Source organism: Pleurodeles waltl, chromosome 6 (genome assembly GCF_031143425.1).
Source record: "Pleurodeles waltl isolate 20211129_DDA chromosome 6, aPleWal1.hap1.20221129, whole genome shotgun sequence".
Taxonomy (NCBI): Eukaryota; Metazoa; Chordata; class Amphibia; order Caudata; family Salamandridae; genus Pleurodeles; species Pleurodeles waltl.
This window is the reverse complement of record NC_090445.1, coordinates 1,531,274,259-1,531,300,411: the sequence shown is the minus strand read 5'-3', so window position 1 is coordinate 1,531,300,411 and position 26,153 is coordinate 1,531,274,259. Positions and strand designations below refer to the sequence as shown.

The 26,153-nt window shown below is 44.8% G+C and overlaps 1 protein-coding gene across 1 annotated transcript in view; it reads left to right on the top strand.

Annotated features, from left to right (window-relative positions):
• Positions 1-26,153, top strand: part of LOC138301063 (tyrosine-protein phosphatase non-receptor type 11-like) — a 304,017-nt gene that overhangs the window by 68,201 nt on the left and 209,663 nt on the right. The gene's annotated exons all lie outside the window — the stretch shown is intronic.

The following is a 26,153-nucleotide window of genomic DNA, read 5'->3' as shown; positions in this document are numbered from 1 at the left end:
CTACATGGCCCCGTTTGCAGCCATCGTCGGAGAGCACGGAATGAAAATCGTGTTGTATGCTGATGAGGCACACACCTCATCATATCCCTCACTGAAGACCCGGACAAAGCTAAGAGGAACTTTCACACCTGAATGGAAACCGTTGCCACCTGGATGAAGGAGAGCTGCCTCAAGCTCAATTAGACCGAGCTCAGCATCTTTGGAAACTCCACTTCAGCCTGGGACAACTCCTGGTGGCCCACATTGCTTAGTGCACCGCCTACTCCCCCTGACCATGCCCGTAACCTAAGAATGATACTCTACTCTTTCCTATCAATGACCCGACAAGTAAACGCAGTCACTTCCTTCTGCTGGCACACCCTCTGCCAACTCCGCAAGATCTTCTAATGGATCTCGATCGACTGCCTCAAGATAATCACCCACGCCCTAGTCACAAGCAAGTTCGACTACGGCAACGCACTCTACGCCAGCACCACAACAACAAAAAATCAGGAAACTACAAATCATACAAAATGCCACCTCCAGGATCGTCCTGAACCTCCCCTGCCAGCAACACATCTCCAAAAACCGGAGGATCCTCCATTGGCTCCCAGTGGAGAAGCAAATCAACTTCGTTACTCACCCACACCTACCACACCCTTCACAACATCAGGCCAGCCTATCTGAACTATCACATCTCATTCCATAACCCCATGAGACCCCTCAGTAGGTGCTAGCCACCATCCCATGCATCCGGAATACCACCGCCGGAGGAAGATCTTTCGCCTATCTCGCAGCTAAGAACTCGAACAACCTGCCCACACACCTCGGACAAAGCCCATCACTCACCATATTCAGGAAGAACCTAAAAAAATGGCTCTTCGAATGAGGCCCAGACCCACCACCAGCGCCTTGAGACCCTCATGGGTGAGTAGTTACGCTTTATAAAAATGGATTGATTGGTGACATACTCATGAGTGGTTCGTACAGCTAGTTCTAACACTAGGTTTAAGCGAACACAATATAAATATATACATCAAACTTACCTATCGCTCAATACCCCGCAGATAATCTACCCCTCCCGCTCTGATTCATGTCCCAGGTGTCATAGACCTGCGACCGACTTCCTACACAAGGTCTGGAATTGTGCAGCACCCTCTTCATAATGGCGGTTGGTACTCAAAAATCGAAATAAGGCTTCTGGTTGGAGGGTACCTCGAAAATTGCACTGCTATGCTCTTGTTTTTGAGCATTTGAACTAAATATCTTATGTCTGACATTCGACCTGTAATTGATGGACTTTTATAAGAAAACTCAATAAAGATCATTAAAAAAAACTTAGAAATGAAGGAGGGAAATAGTACATTACATTCAAGGAGCAACCATCCATCCAGAATGAAGTGGAATATTCCATATGGGGAATTAATAAGGCGTAGAAGGAACTGCAGAGCAGATGATTCATTCATACAGGTAAAAGTTGAGATGGGGTGGTTCAGAGTGCGCAGGTGCTTGAAAAAACATTACAAGTAGCAGAAAGGAGGGCATAAGTATTACATATGTATGACCTCCTGTATCAAAAAAGACTAAGACGGGCACCACATTGAATACTGTAGGGGAGGGACAACCTACTACGATGACTATAATTACAACAGCCTCTGATCAGTGTCACATTATGAGAGGAATACTGCATAAGCATTGGGATATATTCAATGACGTGTATATATATTTTTTTCTCAACTGAATGATTCCATTGGTTCACTAATAGTGGAATACTATAAGAAACTGAAGATGCCCACAAAAAGGCAAAAAATATGCAGGAAATGTAAGAGGTATCAAGCATTTGAATATTTAAAGATGATTCAATAATCACACTAAAATAAGTGAGTCTCAATACTGGTGTGATTGGTGATTCAATTCCACCTCATGTAACAAAAAAAGGAAATGTAATTAAACATCAAGATGGTCTCGATATGACACAGGTGATCTTTGAAATATTGATACAGTTAAGATGCCCCATGACAGGTCTGTTTTCATGTTTTACATATGCACTTTAATAGGATGGAGAAGCAATTTGGCTGTTACTGTGAGGCTGTTGTAAGCCAAAAGGCAATATATTATTGTTGACACCCTAAGTACACTTTTGGAGGAGGTAGGGAAAATCCACGATCAATGCTGTCTGAGAAGTAAACACACTTATTATGCCTTAATACAGCAAGTGTGCCATAATGGGCAGTCCAGGCCAGTACTCTCACGCTAGCTGGGGCGGGACTGACTGTGCAGGATGCAACAGTGTGGATTTGTTTTTTACTCTGTGCAGCCAAGAGAGTGCTATATCTTGAAGTAACAGCCCATGTAGACGTGTAGGTTGTTGATGGTTCTGCCGGGCATACTGAGGACCTGTCAGGTATGGCAGTTATCCAAGGTTACCATGTAGCTGTTTTGGCAGGATTGACATATACGGATTTCTTGAACACTTTCTGGTGGTTGTCGAAGCCCTGGCAATTCGATGGGTGCTGTGTGGAACTGAATAGATAAGCAGGCACATTGAGGACCTGCTTGTGTGAAGTCATTGGCATGGTGGAGATTCAAGCCCATCATGTGAACCTGTGAGCAGGATTCAGATAAGTTGACACATTGAGTTCCTGTTGCTACTGTGTGAAGCCGCTAACATGGTAGAATACAAACCTGTGGGCAGGTTGCGAACAAGCAAACAGCGTGAGCAGTGGCTGGTATTGCACAAAGCCCATGTCATGGAGGAGATTCAAGGGCACTTTATAAACTTGTGGATAGGGCTCAGATAAGAGGCTGTGGTATTCTGTACTGTCATTGTGTCAGTACTGTCATAGGATTCTGTTAGAATTGTGGAGTGTCGGAATTCTTTGAATGTCAGTAGTTGGCGGTTGCCCTCCTCTGTTAGAAGCATCTTACTTTGCTCATTAAACACATCTTTTATAAGAGTGAGCTTCATGAGGAGGAGAAAATTGTGATGTGAGTAATCTGTCCTGTGAAGGTAATATCCGTGAACTAACTCGCCGTCCTGATATTTCAGGCACGGTCTGTATGGCCACTGAAGTACGCAGCATTCTAGCCATCTGTGCATGGTTGCATTTGGACAGTGATGGTGAACCAGCCACAGGAAATCACCTTGGTTTGGTAAAGGGGAAAGCTGTCCTGAGCTCTCCCTTACCGTAACGTCAGTGCCTGGAGGACAATGCTGATATGTGTTTTCCTGCACACCATGTCATAAGGTCAGCAAGGAATGCGATGATGTGATGTCATCAGTTCCACCATGTCTAAATGTTGCAAAGCTGATAGAAAAAAACAGTGTTGCGACATTGGGTTTTGCCTGGACAATTTGCTTGTACCTGGAGTTTTATGAAAAAGGGTGCTAGATCTTGCTCACGAAGGTCATCTTGTCATGAGTAGGGCAAAAAGAAGAATGCAAAAGCTATTCTGATGACCAGGAATTGACAGAAGTGTGGAGCAGAAGGTGGGATATTTTTGGCATGGAGTGGAAATTCACAAAAAGTTGTGAATTATCCCTGTGAGGTGATCATGTTCCATAGGCATAATTGGCTTGCTAGATGGGTTACCCGTGTATGCCATTTGGAATGGTGGATCATTAGGTTCTAGCTTACCAGACAGGGCATGCAGTCTGATTTTGAAAAAACTTGTTCTGGCCTACCAAGAACTTACAGGGTTTGCACCCTACCCATTCATTGCTTACCATTGGTTGACTTTGTCACTTTAATTTGATTGCTTCAGTGGTTCCCAAACTGTGTGCCACGGCACGCTCGTGCGACAGCAAAACTAGTTCAGGGCACCAAAGGTCACAGTTTGGGAACCACGGTTTCGTTGTTTATACATTAGTACTATCCCTGTAGAGTCGTTCGTGTTCCTATGAGTCTGCCACCAATAAGCCCCAGCCAATATGTCCATTGCAGAGAGGAGCAGCTCCAACAGCCAGAAGGTGAAACGATCCATTATATCAAATGAACTTGTGGGATATCTGCCAAGGTGTTAATCTGGAAAAGTAGGTCTATCATTGGCACGCTTGAACTTTTTATTTATTTATTTACTTTCAAACATACGCAATATGCCGATTATTTAAACAATCTTAACATATATGTTTAGCCAGCAGCCAAGGAACACGAGCTGTGGCATGAAGTGCACTCCTCATCAGTCACCTATGTACATGTGATGAGACAAAATGTGGCCGCTCACATTCCATGATACCTAATTGATGAAGTGGGTTCAACCATTACCTTTTGTTAAATGCTACTGCAGGTGGGGGCAATCTGGGAATGAACCTTGAACAGACCAATAGATATAAAGGGTAAATTTGAATCCCTTGTGCGTGTGTATAATAGCTCCATTGGCTTCATCTCCATTATTTTCAGGGAGAATAATGGAAGTACTCTCGGGCCGGGCTTATATCGCCCCACCCGCCCGCCCATAAAAAGGAACATAATGGGGAACCGTGGTCAATGGCCAATAGGTCAAGGGAGCTGCAGGTCCAAAAAGTTTGGGAATTACTTTTCTTTATTCCTGTGTATCCATCTTGTTTGTCTCTCCCCTGTAGCATGGCCTCTTCCGTTTCTGTGACTGGCTGGCTTCTGTCGCTCTATTGTTCTCGTTTAGGGAACTTTATTTCTTTGTTTTTAAGCACTCAGTGAGAATATATGTGTTATCCAGCTATCTCCTTCCTGTGCTTCTCACCCGCTGCACTCCATATTGTTGTCTCTTGAACTTGTGCTTTTCCCCCATGCGTCATATTGCGCTTTCCATCATTTGCTTCTCCCCCTCCACCCGTAATTTTCTCTCCCTTGAAGATTTTTCGCTCTGCCCTCTGTCTTGCTTCCTTCTTTGTGTTTTTCTTTAGCGCACACCACCCAACTTTATTTACTTTTATCACCAGTGTCCCTGAATGTCTCCCCTTGTCTCACCCAGCACATGCATCTTTTTTTAAAATGTTATTATTATTGAGGGCCAGACATAAAATTACATCTGCCCGCTCCACTTCAAGTAAAAGTGGTGGTACTTTATTTTTTTTATGAGTTCATCTTAGATCAGGATACAAATAAAATGTTACTGGGTCATTTTGTAGGCGTGCATATGCATGGTGATGCATGCATGTACACAGGTCATCACGCATGCACAGACCTGTAAAATGACATGGCCAAGATGTTTCAACATTTTTCTGCGCCATGACATGGAGATTCAAGGGCAGCGTGGAGACCTGTGGTGAAGGAATTGGGTAATGGGACACATTGAGCACCTGATGGTACTGCACAAAGGCCTTGGCACTGTGGAGATTCAGGGGCACTATGAAAAATCGTGGACATGAGGCAGGTAAATGGACACACTCATCACCTGGTACTTTAAGCTGGAACTCCAAGGCACTGTGTGAAACTCTGTGCAGGGTATAATGAGGGCCACTGTAATTGTGATTTTGCGGCTAAGGCGTTTTCCACATAATTATAGATTTGCCACGTTGCTTCATAATCCACTTGCTGTGTAATCTGCAGATTTTAACACAAAATGTCCAACTCTAACGGATCAAAAGGTACTAACAAGGCTTGTCCTGCAGTGGAGGAAAGCACTTTGTAAAGGTTGATTGGTTCCCTATTATTTGTTTATTGCTAGAGTATGGCAAAAAACTGCTATTAACGATGTAAAACCTTTTTCCCCGGCAGTGTTGACCAGTGTAAAAGTTACAAAATAAGGAAGTAATACTGTCACAAAATGTGTCGCTTTACACCGAATAATTTGCCTTTTTTGTCGCAGTTTAGTCAACTCTGCTGCGTTATTTGGGCTCCCGTGAGGCATAATTCCAGTGGCCCTGGGTATGGTTAAGCAGCCACACCAAGCGCCCGCTGGGAGAGAGCTCCCGGCTAGAAGAGCAGAGAAGTTACCATCTCACTCACTCCAGATGCTGGTGTCTGTCATCATCTTAAAACGTGTGCTGTCATTGTTGTGTAACCTTGTGGTGTTGCTGGGGTGATGTGAACAGCTTGTCTCATTCGAACACTTATCGCTTTCACTCCACTGCTTCAGTTTTTCAATCCTGCCGTACTTTTAGTGTTCGACTCTGCAGAACCTGTAGTTTAATTTTTCCATCTTATAGTTATAGTAGTTTTTTTATTATTATTTCTGTTTTCCCTCTTTCGGCTGGTCCAGTGCGAACATAGCCGCCGGTGGTTTCCTTTGTCCCCACATATAGACAGCTGTGGTCTTGGCACACTTCTGCCCTAGTGTGCAGCGTCGGCTGAGCCAGGAAGGCCTGTGTCACACACTGCCCTATCAAGAGCATGCAGAGCCTGACAGCAGATAAGACTCACTCCTCTCAGGGTTCCTCACACGCCCTGAAGCCCTCCCCCGCCTCCACCACGGGTCATCCCCCGGCTCTCTAGCGCTTCAGATTGCTCATTCTGCTCCTTGCAGCTTCTATGAACTAACAGATCCTTGGATTGTCTGCATGTGGTGTGCATCATGGTGAGGTAAGGGCCTGCAGGGTCTCAGGTATTGGGGATAACCACGTGCACAACTGCCCCATATCCTACAGAGACTGGGGGTAGAGGCACTCTTGAAATGCCTGGAGACAGAACTCTAGGATGGGCTGCGCTAGGCATGGTTTAAGTAGGGGTGATAATTTGAAGGAGTGGGATAGTCCCTTTCGTTTTGCTGGAGGGTAACCCCCGGAAATAAAACTCCTGGGGATGCTTAGAAGGACCAGAGAGAGACTTTGCAGGCGCCTGGCTGCGTGGTCCCTTTGATTGATTGGCAGGTAGTCCTGGGGTATCCCACAGATAGGAATCCCTTTAGGGAATGGTCCATATTAGCCCTTCAGGTGGCCAGAGGCAAAGTTTAGTTGCCAGGGACTGTTTGGGAGTAGAAGATGGGAAGCAAGAGTCTGCCCTTCAGGGCGCGTCTATGGATAATCTTGAAGTAGCCTTGAGGGTATTTTAGGAATAGTCCATACCCCTTCACATGGCTGGAGGAAGGTGATCCTTTAAAGTTGTCGGTAGTGGAATGGGAATATTCCCATCAAATTCTCCATGGTACTCTTGGAATAGCGGAAAGGGGAATGTTCATATGTGCTTTTTGAGTGGCCAAAGTGAAACGTATCCCTTCAAGTTGCTGGTGTAGGTTAGGGCGGAGATGGGGGACGTTGGGATGGGGCAGGAGTGGACCTTTAAAATAGTCAATGGATAGACTGGAAGTAGCACAAGGTCACCCTGTGATCGTCCTAGCAGTGACCCATGGGGACTCTTCAAGTGACTGGAGGGAGAAGATCCATTAAAGCGTCCTGGGAGGGCCTAATGAAATTGTCTGTTAGACCCTTGGAGTAGCGGAAGAAGTGGAATCTCTGAAAGTAGCCACGGGTACCCATACTGTGATGATCCTCTATTTCCCTTGAAGTTGCAAGGATTGGGAGGTTAAAGGGGATTGTACTCTTCTAATTGTCCATAGATAGTATTGGAGAAGCAGAACAGTAAAGAATCCCTTTACGTACCCAGGGGCAATTTGAGAATTGTCCATGGATACCCTTCAAGTGGCTGTTCGAAGGGGAGGGAGATTCATTGAAGTAGCAGCCGATGCCCCTGGAATTTTCCACGAGGACCCTTGAATCAGGGGAAGATACCACTGGAATGGTCAGTGCATGTGGAGTGATGTGAGGGATGTATGGTAGCTAGAGGTAAATAAGTTCCAGTAACCCCACGTTAAGGAGGGTCCATCCCATTGGCATTAGAATGGAAGATGGAGTTACCCGTGGCATCACCAGAAGGGTTTATGGGAGCGGAGGTGGAAGGGACTGGAGGATTGCCCATAGGAAGGACTACATTGGAGCTGCCAGGGAGATCGGTCATGTGAGTAGCAGGGATGCAGAGACTGGACAACCCTTGAGTGGAGGAGGAGAAAGGACAGCCCTGGAGTGGCAAAGGATTGTGAACCAGCCACGAGCAGTAAGGAGGATGTACTTCCCAGGAATGACTAGGGAGCATGGATATGTCAGGACTGAGAGGGGAGGGTGAACATGCCACGAGTGCCAAAGGATGTTGGATCCTCCCTGTTTGGTAGAACAGGGTGGACTTGCCATGAGTGGCAGGGGAGGATAGATGTGCCAGGATTGAGTCAGTCATTGGGGGAGGGATTGAATATGCAAGGAATACTGGGGCATGATCACCTTGAGAAGAGTGGCTGGTGAGGCTGGACTTGGCAGGAGTAGCAGCACGTGTTCGTGGCAGGGGTGGCCGAGAAGGTTGGACACTTACATGGGGGCAGTGGAGGGTGGTCCTGCCAAGAGAATGGACCTGCCAGGAAAGGGCAGGCATGCCAGGAGTGATGGGAAGCGTGGACATGCCTGTAGTGGCTGTGAGTCATTTGCATCTCCGTGGATACCTGGGGGCCATGGGATCCTGTAATATGATTTGAGCATTACCTAGGTGGCTTACTTAGGCAAAATTAATGGCCACTCTAAACTTGGCAGCCTAGTCTCAGGAAAACACTAGCTTTGTTGCATTACCCATGTCATTCTTTCATGCAATATGATTGTGTGTTTATTCGTTTAAGAAATGTTATTTTTTTGTTTTCCTTCTTTTATGCTGGTTCCGATAGATATTCGAAATATGTACACATGCAGATGTTGGTAAACATGTCTTAAAAATGATCTCCCCGAAATAGAAAATGTTGCCACATAGTGAAGATAAAGTGTTGCAGTTTAAAATAATGCAGGTATATCAAAACGCATCATGTTAGTATCCCATACATTTCATTTGAACACCACTGAGCTGGTTCTGTTTCGGTTGATAGCTCTCCTTATTGTCGCCGTGTTTCTTGTCGCCGCTGTTAGTAGCTGCTGGTGTTATTTACCACCTCAATGGTATAAATCGTGTTTACTGCAGAAAAATAATGCCAGCACTGGCTTTTAGTCTATGATCTGAGGGTTATTCAAAGATTTCAGTGTTAAGGGAATTGACCCACTGTGGTATCTTTAATAGCGGCCTCGCTGGTCTGTATTATGTATGTTAAGCCTATTATTCCATTTAATAATGGTAAATGCTTATCTAACGCCTCTCGCAGACTGAACTAACTCTTTGCATTTCCACCAAACATATAGCCACTCATATTATCAACAGCACAATGATCAAAGGCTAAGTCGACTTTACCGAAATTCTAAAATACAAACTGTTAACCTTTGTTTGTATGTGTTTCCGGTTTTGGTTTATTTGAACATTTGCACAATATTGCATGTTGTCGGTCTGGGGCGCATTAAAAGGTTCGAAACGACAATTTTCTTACAGATCAAGGTGTCACTGATAGGAGCACACTAGCTCAGTATTTGCTTATCGGGGAGTAGTTTACCCACTGCTTTAATTGGGCGGGTACTGCCCGGTACTGAGCACCAGCACTTCATTAGATTTCAAAGGAGAGTGCCCGCACGTCTCAGCACTGCTGCAATACATTTATTGGGACCGCACCGGCACTTCTTAGGAGAAAACGGGCACTCTGATTGGTGAGTACCTGGTCATCTGTATATCCATTTAAAGCACTGAGTTTCCCACAACAGTTTTGCGAGAGCTGCGTAAGGCTATTTGCGCAGGGTCCATTAGCACAATCCTGTAATGGCTGCACTTAGCAGCGTACTTGGAATTCAGCAGCATACTAAATAACTAATTGTAGTACATTAGGAGTTTTATCCTTTGCTTCACTGATACTACAATCTTGAATACCATAATACAAAGACTAGTACCTTTCGTGTGTGTGTTCAGGTGTGTCTAATTTGCGTGTTTTAATCAAACTTAAAACGTTACAAAAATATATGCAAGAAAGATTTCAGTTTGTAAAATGCAAACGTCTGAACTAATGGATAAATATGTCAATATCAAGCGGAATATCGGCGTTTTGTCTGAAGTTCAGCAGATGCCTTGTAAAAGCTGCCCTTCAGTAGACTGCTTAAATAGTCGTAGTTTTGTATAAAAAGGGTCATAAATGGCAATTAAGTCACTTGAGAAAATATAAAAACACAAATTTCTGGCCACTGTACCCATCCAAATACCCTTGTTCCAGTCCCCAGTACCGTATTTCGCTTTACGTTGGGTTTGTCGTCTTTTTCGCAGTATTTCTGTTTTTTTCCCACTCTAGTGAACCTGTTTTTATGATTAGCAATTATTCAGACGTTTGTAGTCTTTTAGTCTCGGAAACAGATCCTTAGGTGAGATTTGTTACTTGTATGATGGTTCCCACCCATTCACTCCACGCTGTCCTTCCACATTCCTGGTCCCTCCCATAGATTTGTGAGCCAGAGGTTCCAAAACTGTGGAAACAATCCCTGCAGGCTGATTTCCTCCTTGCTTCTCTTCGAGCTTTCAGCCCGTTTAGATTAATTAAGTTTTTCGCTTGTGATGTAGCAGACCAGAATGCCAGCTTGTCATCCCTGAAAGTGTGTTATTTAGGGTGCTGAAAATCTAACAGATGATCAAAAATGAGACGCCATTTGTAAAAGTATATTTCCTGTATATATGATGTAGCCATGACATGGGCTAACTACCTGCAGCAAAACGTTACCCATGTTTAAAATACGTTATGGTCACAGGTGATAGTCATTTTAAGGTAAGTCTGGGTTTGTGCTTGAAAACCATTTGCAAACCCTATCGCAAACATTCCAGTCGTTCAGTGAGTCAGTTTCCTTTTGATAGTTGCCCATTTATCTTTCACCCCCCAAAAAACTATGAACTTCTGGTTATGGGTCATTGTGGTGATTTAGTGCCCTCTTCCTGTTGCTGGGTTTCACAGGAACAGTGGTCGTTCTAGACTTGATGGTGTTCCTGCAAATAGTGACTACTTGGGTAAAGTTTCAGAGACCTTCAATGCTTTGAGCGTGGCCACAATTCCCTTCCTCTTAATGAACAGATTCCCTATCCTGCTCATAGGCCTCCTAATCATTAATTGAGGGTCCATGAGTTTCAACCTGGAAATTAATTATGTAGGTCTACGTTCTGATCAAGGTAAGGCAGCCCCTTTGGAGAACTGCCTTTTGACGAAACCTCTGGAGACGAAGACCATAGCCTTCTTATACAAGAAATTGCTGACTAACTCCCCAGATCCGATGACAACTTTGCGTGCCAAATTGGAGGTGGACCTGGGTGCATTGAATGACGAGGACTGGGGGGAGTTGAGACAAGGTCCCAGGGTTGTGGCGATTAAAGTATGGTTTAGATTGATCCAACTGCGGATTCCGCACAGGGCATACTACTCCAGGGTGGTAATGCAGAAGATGGGTAGGGCACAGACTTCACAATGTTTGCGACGATGTGTTTTGGTGGTTACCTTCTATCACAATTTATGCACATGCCCAGTAACACAGACCTACTAGCAGGGGATTTCCGGAGTGGTGCCTCGGGTGATGGGGAGGGCGGTCCCACTGGATCCCAAGCTGCTTCTCCTGAATATAGTGGGGGGGAGGGGATGACTGGTCGAAACAGCAAGCACTGTGGTTGGCTATAGCAGCAACAGTAGCTAAACGCAACATAGCGCAGGCATGGGGTGCTGAGTCTCCGCCCAGTATTCAGGAATTGTGGACAGACCTTGACTGGTGCCGAAGTGCGGAGGGTGGGGGGCTTGTAGAAACAAGGAGTGAGCCCTTGTCAGGGATGGTGCAAGCAGGTGGAGGGACCTTTATCTGGCTATACTGATCCATGCTAACTGGGGTTGCTTGATTGAAATGTTATATCTTTGAAATTTGACACCTACGGAAATCTATCTCTGAGTTCCTAATAAAGAATGGGACTAATATTGTCGCATGCTGCATTGTGCAATGGCTGTTTTGTTCAATATTAAGGTTTCCAAACAAAATACACTCTGATCGAGGCAGGTTGTTGAAATTAGTATTAAAGCGCTATAGACAGAATTATTTGAAAACAGAATATGAGAAATGGAAGTATTTAAAAAATAATAATAATGATTATAAAAAGTGGATATAAAGAAAGTAAACAAGTGTTTGAGATCTTCGGTCCTTGGTGGTGGACGACTTGATACAAAAATAGTATTGGACATGGTCGTAATGGTGTGTTTAGGTGGAAGGTTTGATCAAGCACTTTGGGGAACTAGGAGAAGATCCAGCAGATCTTTCTTGATCCATGTTAGGTCATTGCTTTAGATGGTCCATCATTAGCTTCATTTCGGAGTCTATAGTCTTAAACTGCTCTGTGGCCCGAGTTAATGACTACTGCCCTGACCCCTATCTGTGGACATGGTTTCTGGATCCATCATATTATAAGATACACTCTTTGGTCCAGATTCCATACTCTTGGATAGGTAGATCAGTCAATCTTATGTTCATCCAAGCATTGACAAAGCCACTAGCTCCGGCCCCAGCAAGCTGGTGAAGGGTTCTTTATATTTATATAATATATATATATATATATATATATATATATATATATATATATATATATATATATATAGTTTATAGCAATTCTGTACCACAAAGGTACAATATTGAAAATAAACCTGCAACAGTTGTCAAATTTGAATTGTTTACAGTTAAAACTTGATGTTTACAAAAGAATAACCCCAGTTTAAAAGTGTAATAGAACTGTTGCTTCCTAGAAGGAATGTGTATGTTTAGAAGGTATAGAAACCCTTTTGGTTTGAATGGGTGTCACAGGGTAATAATCTTTTTGGTGCAAAGAAAAGTTTTAATTAGTTTAGCATTACCATAACGTATTGTTTAACCGCTTTGGTGCGGGCGTCGGCCACTGGCCGACGCCCACACACCCTCCCTGGTGCGGGTCACGACCAGTGGCCGACACCAGGAAGGGCATTAATAAATCCTCGGGTGCGTCGCACCCGAGGATTTTTTTTAATTTTTTTTTTACTTCCCTGGGGAGACACGGAAGCTACCGTGTCTCCCCCCACCCGCCCCTTTGTGACGTCAGCGCGCCGCGAGGCGTGCTGACGTTGCAAAGGTGTTTTCCCCATCAAAGGAGGAAGCAGCCTTGCGGCCGCTTCCTGCTTTGATGGGGAAAACGGCCTTTTACCCGTTCGGGAAGGCCTCGTAAGAAAGGGGAGAGTCTCCCCTTTCTTACGAGGCCTTCCTGAAAGTGTTTCCTGGCCCCCGATCCCAGCACGCGCCCCCCCCCCCCCCCGGGGATTTTTTTTTTTTCCTAAAAAAAAAAAAAAAAAAAATGAAATGACAGGGGGTCGCCCGTGGGCAGGGTGACCCCCTGTGGGGGCAATTTTTTTTTTAGATGTTGTAGGGTTTCCCTGGGGGCCATTTTGGCCCCCAAGGAAACCATACAACAACTAAAAAAAAAAATATATGTATATATCTATGTAGATAGATATATCTAGGTACATGGATATATCTATAGATATATCTATGTAGAGATATATATATATATATATATATATATATATATATATATATAGAGGTAGATCTGTATCAAAGAGATTTATAAAGCGCGCTACTCACCTGTGAGGGTCTCAAGGCGCTGGGGGGGGGGGTGGGGGGCGGGGGACGGAAAGGGGCTGGGAGGTTCACTGTTCAAAAAGCCAGGTTTTGAGGCCCTTCCTGAAAAGAAGTAGGTTTTGGGTCTTGCGAAGGTGGGTGTGAGTGCGTTCCAGGTTTTGGGTGCAAGGTAGGAGAAGGATCTGCCCCCGGTGGTGGTGTGTTTGATGCGGGGGACAGAGGCGAGAGAGAGGTCAGCTGAGCGGACGTTTCGTGTGGGGGTGTGGAAGTTGACTCTCGTTGAGGTAGGCAGGGCCTGTGTTGTGGAGTGATTTGTGTGCGAGGATGAGGATCTTGAAGGTGATCCTTTTGTCAATGGGGAGCCAGTGGAGGGATTTGAGGTGTGGAGAGATGTGTTCGTGTCGGCGGAGGTCGAGGATGAGTCGTGCTGCTGAGTTCTGGATGTGTGTAGTTTGCGCTTGAGTTTTAGAGTGGTGCCGGCGTAGAGGGCGTTTCCGTAATCAAGCCTGCTGCTGATGAGTGCGTGAGTGACAGTTTTTCTGGTCTCTGTGGGGATCCATTTGAATGTTTTTCAGTATACGGAGTTTGTTGAAGCATGAGGAGGTAAGAGCGTTGATTTGTTGGGTCATCAAGAGGGAGGAGTCTAGGATGATGCTGAGGTTGCGTGCGTGGTTGGCGGGGGTGGGTGCAGGGCCTAGCGTGGTGGGACACCATGGGGGTCCCAGGTGTTTTTGTGTGGGCCAAAGAGGATTATTTCGGTTTTGCTTGAGTTGAGTTTCAGGTGGTTGGCTGTCATATATATATATCACTTTTGTCAATATGTGTGTGGTTTCCCTGGGGGGAAAAGGGTCCGACTTGTCTAGTGGCAGTTTTAGTGCCATAAAGAAGCGCAGAAGGTTTATATGCCTACTGCAAAGAGCACATCTGTATTTTATGTAAATAGCTGAGTACATTAGTAAAGTCTATGGAGAGATGAAGGGCACTTTTGCTGGGTGGTAATGAGGGAATCCGAGGAGGAGGGAGTGGGAGCACCAATAATGATTGTTGGACTGGGTGCAGGAGGTGCTAAAGACTGTGACGAATGGTATGTGACAAGGTGTTTTTTGAGTGTCTTGAAAGTACGTGCTGATTGAGGGAAGAAGCGCAGGTAAGGTGGCCTCTACTGTTGCACGTATCTCACACACACCATCGATTTTGTGACTGTCTACGTAGGCTAGTGTTTTAGAGCAACAGTTTAGCCAATAGCAGAGATGGCATCTTGATGGATGACTGCTGCCTGCACTCGGGTTATAGAGGACCGCTCTGACATAGGATCAGAGACTGAGACATCAGATACTGAGACAGCATCTGAGGGATAGGATAATGGCGCAGACTCTGGGAGTGATTTTTCAGTCAGAGGAGTCCCATTCGAAAACTCCTCTTCCAGTACATTATGAGGGAGGTGATGAGGACAGTCCTGCTGTCCCTTCGCAAGCTGTTCGTGCAACTGGGTAATAGTGGGTTAGGCCAACCCAGAGAGCAGGTGAATGCGGCGGCAAGCAGAGAGAGAGTGCTCTCTTGGGAGCTCACCAATTTAGTGCAGCCCCAAATTCCACCACCCAAATCATATTGTGGAGACATCAAAATTGTCTATGGCAAAACAAACTGGTTTTGTAAGGCAGGCACCTGTGTTTTTGGTCCTGGATTCGGCGGCCATATAGAGAAACACACTAAACCCAAACATTTCTGGAAACTAGACATTCGAGGGAGTCCACAGAGGTGTGACTTGTGTGGATTCCCCAAAGTTTTCTTACCCAGAATACCCTGCAAAGCTGAAATGTTGAAAAAAAACTCTATTTTTCTCGCATTTCTGTCACACAAACTACAGGAATATGCTGGGATCCACAACATTCCTACCACCCAGTGACTCCTCACCTGTCCTGATAAAAACACTACCCCACTTGAGTGCCTACATCTAGTGCCTGTGTCAGGAATGGATCACCCCAGGGTCAACAGCTGCCTCACGTAAGGACCAACATTGACCGTTGTGTGATCTATTCCTGTCGCAGGCACCAGGCCTAACCACACAAGTGAGGTATCATATTTATCGGGAGACTTGGGGGAACGCTGGGTGGAAGGAAATTTGTGGCTCCTCAGATTCCAGAACTTTCTGTCACCGAAATGTGAGGAAAACGTGTTATTTTAGCCACATTTTGAGGTTTGCGAAGGATTCTGGGTAACAGAACCTGGTCCGAGCCCCACAAGTCACCTCATCTTGGATTCCCCTGGGATTCTAGTTTTCAAAAATGTGCTGGTTTGCTAGGTTTCCCCAGGTGCCGGCTGAGCTAGAGGCCAAAATCCACAGGTAGGCACTGTTTTCTATGAAAAAATGTGATGTGTCCACGTTCTGTTTTGGGGCATTTCCTGTCGCGGGCGCTAGGCCTACCCACACAAGTGAGGTATCATTTTTATCGGGAGACTTGGGGGAACGCCGGGTGGAAGGAAATTTGTGGCTCCTCTCTGATTCCAGAACTTTCTGTCACCGAAATATGAGGAAAACTTGTTTTTTTAGCCACTTTTTGAGGTTTGCAAAGGATTCTGGGTAACAGAACCTGGTCCGAGCCCCGCAAGTCACCCCTCCTTGGATTCCCCTAGGTCTCTAGTTTTCAGAAATGCACAGGTTAGGTAGGTTTCCCTAGGTGCCGGCTGAGCTAGAGGCCAAAATCTACAGGTAGGCACTTCGCAAAAAACACCTCTGTTTTCTTCAAAAAATTTGGATGTGTCAACGTTGCGCTTTGGGGCGTTTCCTGTTGCGGGCGCTAGGCCTACCCACACAAGTGAGGTATCATTTTTATCGGGAGACTTGGGGGAACATAGAATAGCAAAACAAGTGTTATTGCCCCTTATCTTTATCTACATTTTTTCCTTCCAAATATAAGAGAGTGTGTAAAAAAGACATCTATTTGAGAAATGCCCTGCAATTCACATGCTAGTATGGGCACCTCGGAATTCAGCGATGTGCAAATAACCACTGCTCCTCAAAACCTTATCTTGATCCCATTTTGGAAATGCAAAGGTTTTCTTGATACCTCTTTTTCACTCTTCATATTTCAGCAAATGAATTGCTGTATACCCAGTATAGAATGAAAACCAACTGCAGGGTGCAGCTCATTTATTGGCTCTGGGTACCTAGGGTTCTTGATGAACCTACAAGCCCTTTATATCCCCGCAACCAGAAGAGTCCAGCAGACAAAACGGTATATTGCTTTCAGAAATCTGACATCGCAGGAAAAAGTTAGAGTAAAACATAAAGAAAAATGGCTGTTGTTTTCAGCTCAATTTCAATATTTTTTTATTTCAGCTGTTATTTTCTGTAGGAAAACCTTGTAGGATCTACACAAATGATCCCTTGCTGAATTCAGAGATTTGTCTAGTTTTCAGAAATGGTTAGCATTCCGGGATCCAGCATTGGTTTCACACCCATTCCTGTCACTAACTGGAAGGAGGCTGAAAGCACCAAATATAGTAGAAATGGGGCATGTCCCAGTAAAATGCCAAATTTGTGTTGAAAAATTTGGTTTTCTGATTCAAGTCTGCCCGTTCCTGAAAGGTGGGAAGATAGTGATTTCAGCACCAGAAACCCTTTGTTGATGGCATTTTCAGGGAAAAAACCACAAGCCTTCTTCGGCAGCCCTTTTTTCCCATTTTTTTGGAAAAAACTAAATTTTCACTGTATTTTGGCTATTTTCTTGGTCTCCTCCAGGGGAAACCACCAACTCTGGGTACCATTAGAATCCCTAGGATGTTGGAAAAAAAGGACGCAAATTTGGCGTGTTTAGCTTATGTGGACAAAAAGTTATGAAGCCCTAAGCGCGAACTACCCCAAATAGCCAAAAAAGGGCTCAGCACTGGGGGGGTAAAGGCCCAGCAGCTGAGGGGTTAAACACACAAGTATGACTAAGGGAATAGAAAATATAAACAATGGAAAGAAAAACAGCTCTTCCAAAGCATCAGCCCACCTGTCCTGGCACTGAAGTGCACTTCTTTTTAGGCAGATGTCCACCTGTGATCACGAAACATAGCCATCACTCACAGTGCATGAAAGCCGGTGGATGACAAGGGCTGACAGAAAACCTCTCTACCTAAGTAGGTGTGTAGTTACGAATTTTGATTACATGGAGTTTATCTGACAGCTAAAAATCTCTCTAGGCCAGTCTTAAGAAGTAAAACAAGACCATCCTGATGTCCTGGCAAAGCTTTCTACTAAAATTCTGCCGTAAACCTTATTGACTTTGGCTAATTTGCTAAATTTAATCATGAATGAGCAAGCAATGTTTCACCAAGTTTATTGTGATACCCCTGTGCCATTTGTCCTGTACGTTCCTACAACAAAGAAAATGTGGGATTTGCTGATGTTTTGTGAACTGTGTTGTAGTTTATCTGGGTTGGCTGCTCAACCCAGTGAGAAACTTTTGGGTTGGATGATCAGCCCCATTATGCGGCATGTTATTGTCCAGTTGTCTAGTAATTAATGCAGAATTAAAAACTGGGAGACAGATTTGTATTTTGTTTGAACATGAAAACATAGTCTTCACCAAGGGTGTGTTTTGGGCTCTATTTTATTTGGTGTTACTTGAGTGGCGGCTTTGGTTTTCCTGCTTTCACACACAGTTTCACCAAATGAGCAGCAAAGGTGCATAAACGCAGTAATCTGTAACACTACTCGAGCAAAGTTGGAAAGAGTCGTCTCACACTATGGGTGCATCCAAAATCAAAGTACATTCCGTAATCAAAATTATGACATGGTTATTTACCTAAAACAAAAAACCTCTTCGTATGTAGATTAGAAGGTATCCCTGTTCTGTGGGTCATTTGCTGAAGATATCTTGGTGGGACCTTTACATGGAGACCTTCAGAAGACTTAAAGGAGAGTTGGAGGAGAAAATGCTGGGCTTACCCTCCTAAGAGATGGTGTAACACAACCTAAAAGCCCAGCTTTAAACAAGAGGAAACTACTGAGGAAAGAAACAGGAAAGCATTGATTTTCCTAAAAGAAACCCTCACCCAGGTCTACCTAAAACAATCCAAATACCACAAACTTAAGAAGGACACATGCAGTTTCACACAAACCGTGTATATCCCTACATCAGAGATGATTATGTCCTCACAGGAAGGAATCTACGATATAACACAGACTCTGATTCAACGGATACCGATTCCAGTGGCTCAGACTCCAATATGGGCACCAAGGGGAATTACCAGGGTCGGTGGAGCATTAGGAGAAACAGAAGACAGAGCTTCAGACAACCAAGAGGGTGTGGCTCCATATCTCAGACTACCCATGTACCCATCTCCTTACCCATATGGTCTACAACCACTCCCCCATCCCCACCCAGGATTCCTTACCTCCACCACCCCAACTATATCCATCCCAGTTCGAACACTGCGAATCTCAGGGTGATCACTATTCACAGTATTGCCCTCCTTTTTTAGGATCAGGCCAGGGACGCCCAAGGGCATGACAAAAAGGCAACCCCAAGTTCAATGGGTTCCCACCCAGGAACAAGGGGGGATGACAACGAGGAGTATGACGAAAGAGACTTCACAGGATCTCAACAACTAAGTAGGTCCCAGCAGCCAACCAGTTTAGTAGTAAATCTCAGTGAACAATGGCCGACGGACAACCAAAAACAAATTTTGGAGCAGGGTCTGGGTTTTGTCCCCACTGCCCCCTTGGACAAATTAAGGCTTAGCTGTGAGATAAATTAGTTCATTAGGAAGATCAAACTAAGAGCATTTTTTTTTAAGGTAATCCCATGGATATGGAGACTCAGGGGGACACAGGTCTGAGAAACAAATCCACATTCACACACCCTAGCACATCAGTTCCTGTGGAGATACTGGCCTTTGAGAAAGCGGTTGCTTCATAACACTACAAAGGAGGAAGAGGTGGCCACAAAAGAACTGGCAAATGATCCAAATATAGTTTAAAAAAACAGTGGATAAAGGTGAGGCCATTTTGATCCAAACCACAATAGCATATCGCAATGAATGCCTGAGATTACTAGGTGATGAACGCAACTATGAGAAACTAATAGAAGAGCCTACTGAGATTTTAAGATCCAGGATTAGTAGCATGGTAGAGCAGGCTTTGGCACAAAACTGGATCTTCCAGAAAGAGGGGGATTTTCTAACTAACAAAAACCAAGTGACCCAATACTTCTATACCATTCCAGAAATTCACAAGAATCTGGAGGCACCTCCTGGTGGAGATATATATATATATATATATCAGTTCTGGAACCCTTATCCCATTTTGCAGATGCCTTTCTGAGACCCATAGTCCAGAAGATTGACGCTTACCTAAAATACACCAAAGATCTAATATGCCTTCTCAAAGACATAGCCTTTGACCCAACTACAGACATTCTACGATGGTTGGACATTGAAAGTCTATACACCAGTTATCCCCACACAGATACTGTAAAGATAATCAAAGATGTCCTCTTTGAAGTAGACTGGCAGTACCAAACACCACGCAATGTGGTGATGGAATGCTGCTTTTGGGCCCTGACACAAATTTTATTTTAATTTGAGGGAACTCTTTATCTCCCGGACCAGGGGACCCGTATGGGAAGCACATTTGCACCGAGCATAGCTGGTCTTTATGTCCACACCTAGAAACACCCAAAATCCTAAGTCCTCACAACCTCTATAGACATCATATCAAGCTGTGGAAAAGATATATCGATGACATATTGGTCATATGGGAGGGGAGTGCAGATGTGGTAGGATGTTTTCTAAGGTGTTTGAACAGACAAGTTGAGTTTCTGAAGTTCACCCACACAAAAAGTAATGAACTAGTTTTTCTGGTTTTGAACATTATAGCTCTGCCAGGAGCTTTAAGGATCACTACTCATGAGAAACCTACAGCTAAGAACTGCTTACGCCTGTATGATAGTTCCCACTCCGTCACCTTAGGGAGAATCTCCCTTTGGGCAGTTCCTCAGACTAAGAAGAAATTGATAACTAGAAGGAGCAGGCAAACCGGTTAGCATCCAAGTTAAAGGCAACAAAATACCCACCAAAGATGATCAATCAAACTATGAAACAGGCACATAAAAACAGGAAAGCCCTACTAGAAATCACTCCCCCTGAAAAAGTAAGGCAGGATAGACCCATATGCATTACAATGTTCAACATATCTTCCACTTTAAGCAAAATTGTCAACAAATATTGGCGTATTCTCAACAGTTGGTCGAACATTCTGAAGCCAATGTTGTCACACAGACAAAGCCTGAGGGACAGGCTTGTATATACTTGTCCCGAAAAGTGAGGAGCGACAAGGCAGACAGATCAAACCCTCTACACCCACTAGTAGGCAATTACCCATGCAGGGGATGTAGTGTGTGCCACCTCACAAAAGTCACCAAAACAATACCTTCCAATGATGACATGGGACGTAAAGGAGTTTACTAATTGCAGTACACAACGAGTAATATATCAGATAACATGTCCCCTGCAGCCTACATTATATGGGTATGACCACCCGCAAAATCAGAAACGGAATTTGTGAAACTTGCAGCAACCTTAGCTGTGGACGAGCTACCAGTAAAATGTCTACCCACTACATAGATAAGGGTCACACAGTACAGGACTGCCGATAGGTAGTTTTGGAACAACTATGGGATGCGAGCACCTGTGAATCCAACCTATTAAAAGAAGAACAACGTTGGGTCTTCAAATTGGGAACACATTTGAAGGGACTAAATGAGAATATCCGGTGGGGCCAGCTGGCTCAATAGTAGCTCACAGTGTAACCCAATTGGCCACAGTTCTTGGGACAGTAGAAGGCCCCCTGTTGACGCCTAGAACACTACATGGCACCAACTGCCAATTTTGGCCTTTCTGCTTCAATACAAGTCTTTACTATTTTAAGACCCCTCCCCCCCCCACACACTTTTTTATGGGGTCCTGTAATTATTAACAATATGTAAGGATTAACAATATGCTTGATCTCCTTTTCAGGAACAGTATCAATGTCCAGCCTTTATTTTAATGACATAAAATAGAACCATTGCCAGGACACAGGCACTGTCTAGGCCACCTATTTTTCATTTGGGGTCCTTGAGAATCAGCACGATGTGCCAGTACTGACTGCCATTTTGAATGAGCTAGCGGTCTCGTCATCCACCTACCAAGCCGATCAGAACTCCACAGCATGTCTTCGCGTCTGAGCACGCTGTTGGAGCACGCCAAATGGGCACGCCTCCCTATACTTTTCCTCACATTATAAGAACTCTGGCCATGGGGTAACAAGATTTGGACCCCGGTGAGGAGACTAATAGGTTTAAGAGCAGGAGTGTGGCTTTGGCAGAGTAAGTATGATCTTGATTTCTCTTTACCACCATAGAAGCAGACCGCGTGGATGGCTAACTATAACGCCAAATTGTATTTCTATATTTTTAGAGTGTGACTACGAGCACCTCCCCCCTCCTGGTGGAGTAATGATACCGGAACCAATAATCTTCAGTGTATGTTTTGCTTTTACTTTGTGTGTGCTTTGTTTGTCTTGTATTGTTTCACTCTACACAGGCACTTTTAAAAACGCGATCATGATAGTATATCTACATCTTTAAATACAACTATCCATTGTTATCACTTGAATGCTGCAGTCACGAGTGCTTGCACGTTTGGGGCGTTGTATGCTAATTGTGGCACTTCATCCAAAAGCATATAATCAAGCAATGATACTGCCAATAATAGGGCAGGCTAATTCTTCTTTTATATTGCCACAGGCAATACTTAGATGTCACCACGAGATAGGCACAGTATACTTTAACTTTAGCATGCAAACAATGTGCTTGGGCACAATTTTTCTCTAAGGAAAGGCACCAGGGAGTCACCCTTGGTCCTGATGATACACCTCGGGGTAGGCATTGAAACATGTAGGCCAGGAAGGCAGGTACTTAATATACCCCACTTCCACTTACCCCACTTTTTAATCATACTGCCACTAGGGCAGGTATTAAAGTATTGATGTCCCTGGTAGGCAGGTATTTTTAACCATTTCAAGACCCCAATGCCCCCTCTAATCCTGTTTCCTTCCACCTCCGTGAAGTAGGCTATATATTTCAAAAAGGTGCTCCTGCGTTGCGTAATCCATAGGTTGCAGCACGCCTCGTTCCACGACGGAACAGGATGGATGCAATGATGAAGCATGCCACCAAGGGGTAACCCTGGTGGATGAGGGTTTATTTTAGGAAAATCAACATTTTCCTGATCCTTTCCTTGGTGGAGGCTCTCTTAAGTTAGGCTTTTGGGTTTTGTGACCTTCAGATGACCATAAAAGTTTAGCAGTTCATTCTGACTTCTGGAAAAAAAAAATGACTATAATGATGGAAACATTCACGTTGACTCTAGGCGTGACTGACTCTGAATAGCCTGAAGTGAGTAGAGCTTTGGGTAATATATTGAAAAGCTCCGACTTATTCCTTTTCTGGACACTTGGTCTTGACAGTGCCTAGTCACTGTGTAGCCCTCATTGTAATCTGGTATTGGTGCAACAAATCCATTTGTAAACTTCTGCCGTCCCAGTTTTTTTCCCTTCATATGTTTGTATGGCTTGAAATGCTGTTGACTCTTGCATCCTGTCTTCTTATCCAGCAATGACTGTACATTCCCATTTAATATATTGACTGAGGTTTGCTGATTGGCCCTGACTACTCCTAGCTAGAGTGTGGTTTATTGCATAGTTGTGTATTGCACTATCTACCGATTTCTTGGTCTCCTGGCCTTTTAGTTTCTCATGGTTAGATAATCTACAGTTATGAATTTCTCAGGTGGATTGTGCCCATGGAGCATGGGATGTTCATCCTTTCTCTGGTGCGAGTAAGTGTGGGTAATATGTTTGCAGTGTAAGGATTTTCAACATTGTTGGTTTTTGTCACGAAGTGAATCCAGCGACCTAACCAAAGCTAGTAAATTGTCATGGGTTGTCCCATTGGGGTTCTCTGGAGAAGAGGGAGCAGTTCTCAGTGTTCTCCACTTAACTTGTCAACGACAGCAAGTTGTGCATGTGTGACTGATCTTATGCCCTTCTGTGTCATTCCTCACTGTGCGATGATGTTGATGCTTCTAGTTTTTGTCTGGGTTGTTGCTGATGCGGATTGTGATGGATTCATTGGCACCGAGTTTTCCTGCCTCCCTGTTATTTGGACAGCTCGGACCCCTTTTTAGGGTCGAGCCTGCGTTGCATGCGCTCGCGCATGCTTTTTGCAGGGAGACTCTTTTGTATTTATAAAAGGGCCGGAGCCCTGTCAACTTCACATCAGTGTTTTTTATTGGTTGGTGGGCTTCCCTAATAAAATCTGCTTGCTTTCATTAGTCGAAGGCACGCATATGGCATGCCTTTTCCAGTGGCTAGCCCTCCTCCAGCGCTGCGACCAAGTGCAGAAAACATGCGCGGCTCGCTGTTTTCCATCGGGCTCGTGGACTTTTTTTTCTCTAATTTACGAGCGCGATCTCGCTTGGCAGAAGTCGAGCGCTTTACGTACTTGATTTCACTTTTTCGGGTTATGTGCATAAATGCACTTTTGCCCGATAGGTGAAAAGTCGGGTTAGGAGTTTACAACTCGATCAGCTCTAACATGAGCAAACGCGAGACCCGATGCATTGTAAATGCTTGTTGTTTCTTACTTTATTGCTCCAGTGACCTTTTGTAAGGCATTTCACACCCCAAGGCCGCGATGCATGAGTGTCACTGTCTTTCTCCGTACCTCTTTCCTTGTCCTACCACATTGTGCCCTATTCCTAGGCCTCACTGTCTCTCCAGAGTTCTCTGTTTGTGGGCAATCAGCAGCCTCAGTCGTTCTCCTCTTCTTTCCTTCCTCAAAACCATACTGAAGATAGAGAACTGTGCCCGCTGTTCATTTGCCCTGTTTACTCTCAGGATCTCAGTGTAACTGTGGCTACTCCCTGTTCGTTCTCAGTTTTTTGGGAATGAAAATCAGTTACCACCTATTTTGCAAGGCAGTGACTTGGTGATTGGGGTGGTGGGTGGTCTTCAAAAAGAAATCTCAGTAGTTGGGCAGGTTCGGCAGAAAAACAGTTTACAGAGGCATGCAATCTCCCTTTTGGATTTTTTGCACAGATTTTTAGAATCTCGCTGTTTGTGAATACCATAAGGGTTAAACAAAGAAGACAGTTTCTAGTGCCCACGTATGGCACACTATTGTAATCAAAACTATAATTGTGTGAAAACCGTAGTTCGGCCCTTTTGGCTTCCAACAAACACACAGCCTCATGCAACTACCATACATTAACCTTGGATATTATGTGTATTTGTAGAATGCACCGTTATCCTGGTGCTGAGCAGGTGTATTTACCTAGCTTCTAGAGCAGGGCAAGGGCTGTTTAAAGAGCCAGGTGTTTAGCTTCTTGTGGAACTCGAGGAGGATGTGTAGTGGGCGAGTGTTCCATGCTTTAGAGGCATTGTATGAGAAAGCCCACCATCAGGATCCGTTTCTGTATGTGTGGGATATGTGCAAGTAAGAGCCTGGTACAGCAGAGTGGGTTGCTAGAAGGTGTTGCGGCTGTTTAGGTAGTCAGGACCTTTGTTGTGTAGTTTCATGGCTGTGTGAGGGACGATTTTAAATTGAGCGTGTGCATGTATCTGGAGCCAGTGCTGCCCCTTAAGGTCCTGCGTGATGTCAGTTTTGTGTAGCAGGTTGAGGATAAGACCAGCTTTTGAGTTTTGTATGGTTTGGAGCCTTCTGGTGAGTTTCTTGGAGATTCTGGCATAGAGGATGTTACTGTGGTCCAGCATGCTTGTGAGGAGGGCGTGAAAGTTTTTTCTTTTGGTACTTGGAAGCCATTTGAATACCTTTAGTGTCTTCAGGTTGTGGAAGCATGATTTGGTGACAGTGTTGATTTGTGGAGTCATGTCCAGTTTGTCAGTGATGATTTCAAAGTTGTTGGCATGGGTTCTGCGGGTGAGTGTTAGTCCAAGGGTGGCTGGCCACCAGATGGAATCCCATAACTTGTCGAAGATCGCTACTGTCTTGTCGGTGTTGAGCTTAAGACAGTTGGACTTTATACAGTTGGTGACTTTGGTCATCATGCAGGAGGTGACAGGTGACCTTGTGTCTTGTGGGGGTGGTCTTGTCTGAGAGGGTGAGGGAGTTGTGCACAAGAGAGGATGTTAATGATGTATGTGCGGATGACATTCGCCAGAGAAGTATCAACAGGCATCAGGGTCCAGACATGGAGATTGAAGGAAACTGGTACAGACTACAGCTAGGACTTCTGTCAGGCAGTCACCATTTCACATGGTCGGTGGTCCTGGTGTTGCTGTAACAGTTACGACAAATAGAATGTATAGAAGTACTGAAGAGAAAAGAACCGCGCTGCGGACCTTGCGCCCAGTCACCAGCCACAGTACGGCATGGATGAAGACCTAGACCTGATGAATGGAGGAGACAACAGTGCCATACAACTTGCACCCAATGAAAGTACGCACTGGGTGAGGTCATGCCCGGGCAGAATAGTATCAAGTGGCTGTGGTGTCTCTTTGGGATCAGTTCTGAAGGGGACAGGTAGGCACTGGAGGCCGCAAAAAATAAACGGCGTCCGTCCAATCACGGTACGTTGCTGTGGTCCAGGACCCATCAGCTGGGCACTGTTGCATTATGATGGCCAGTGGTGGGCCTCGGACCCATCA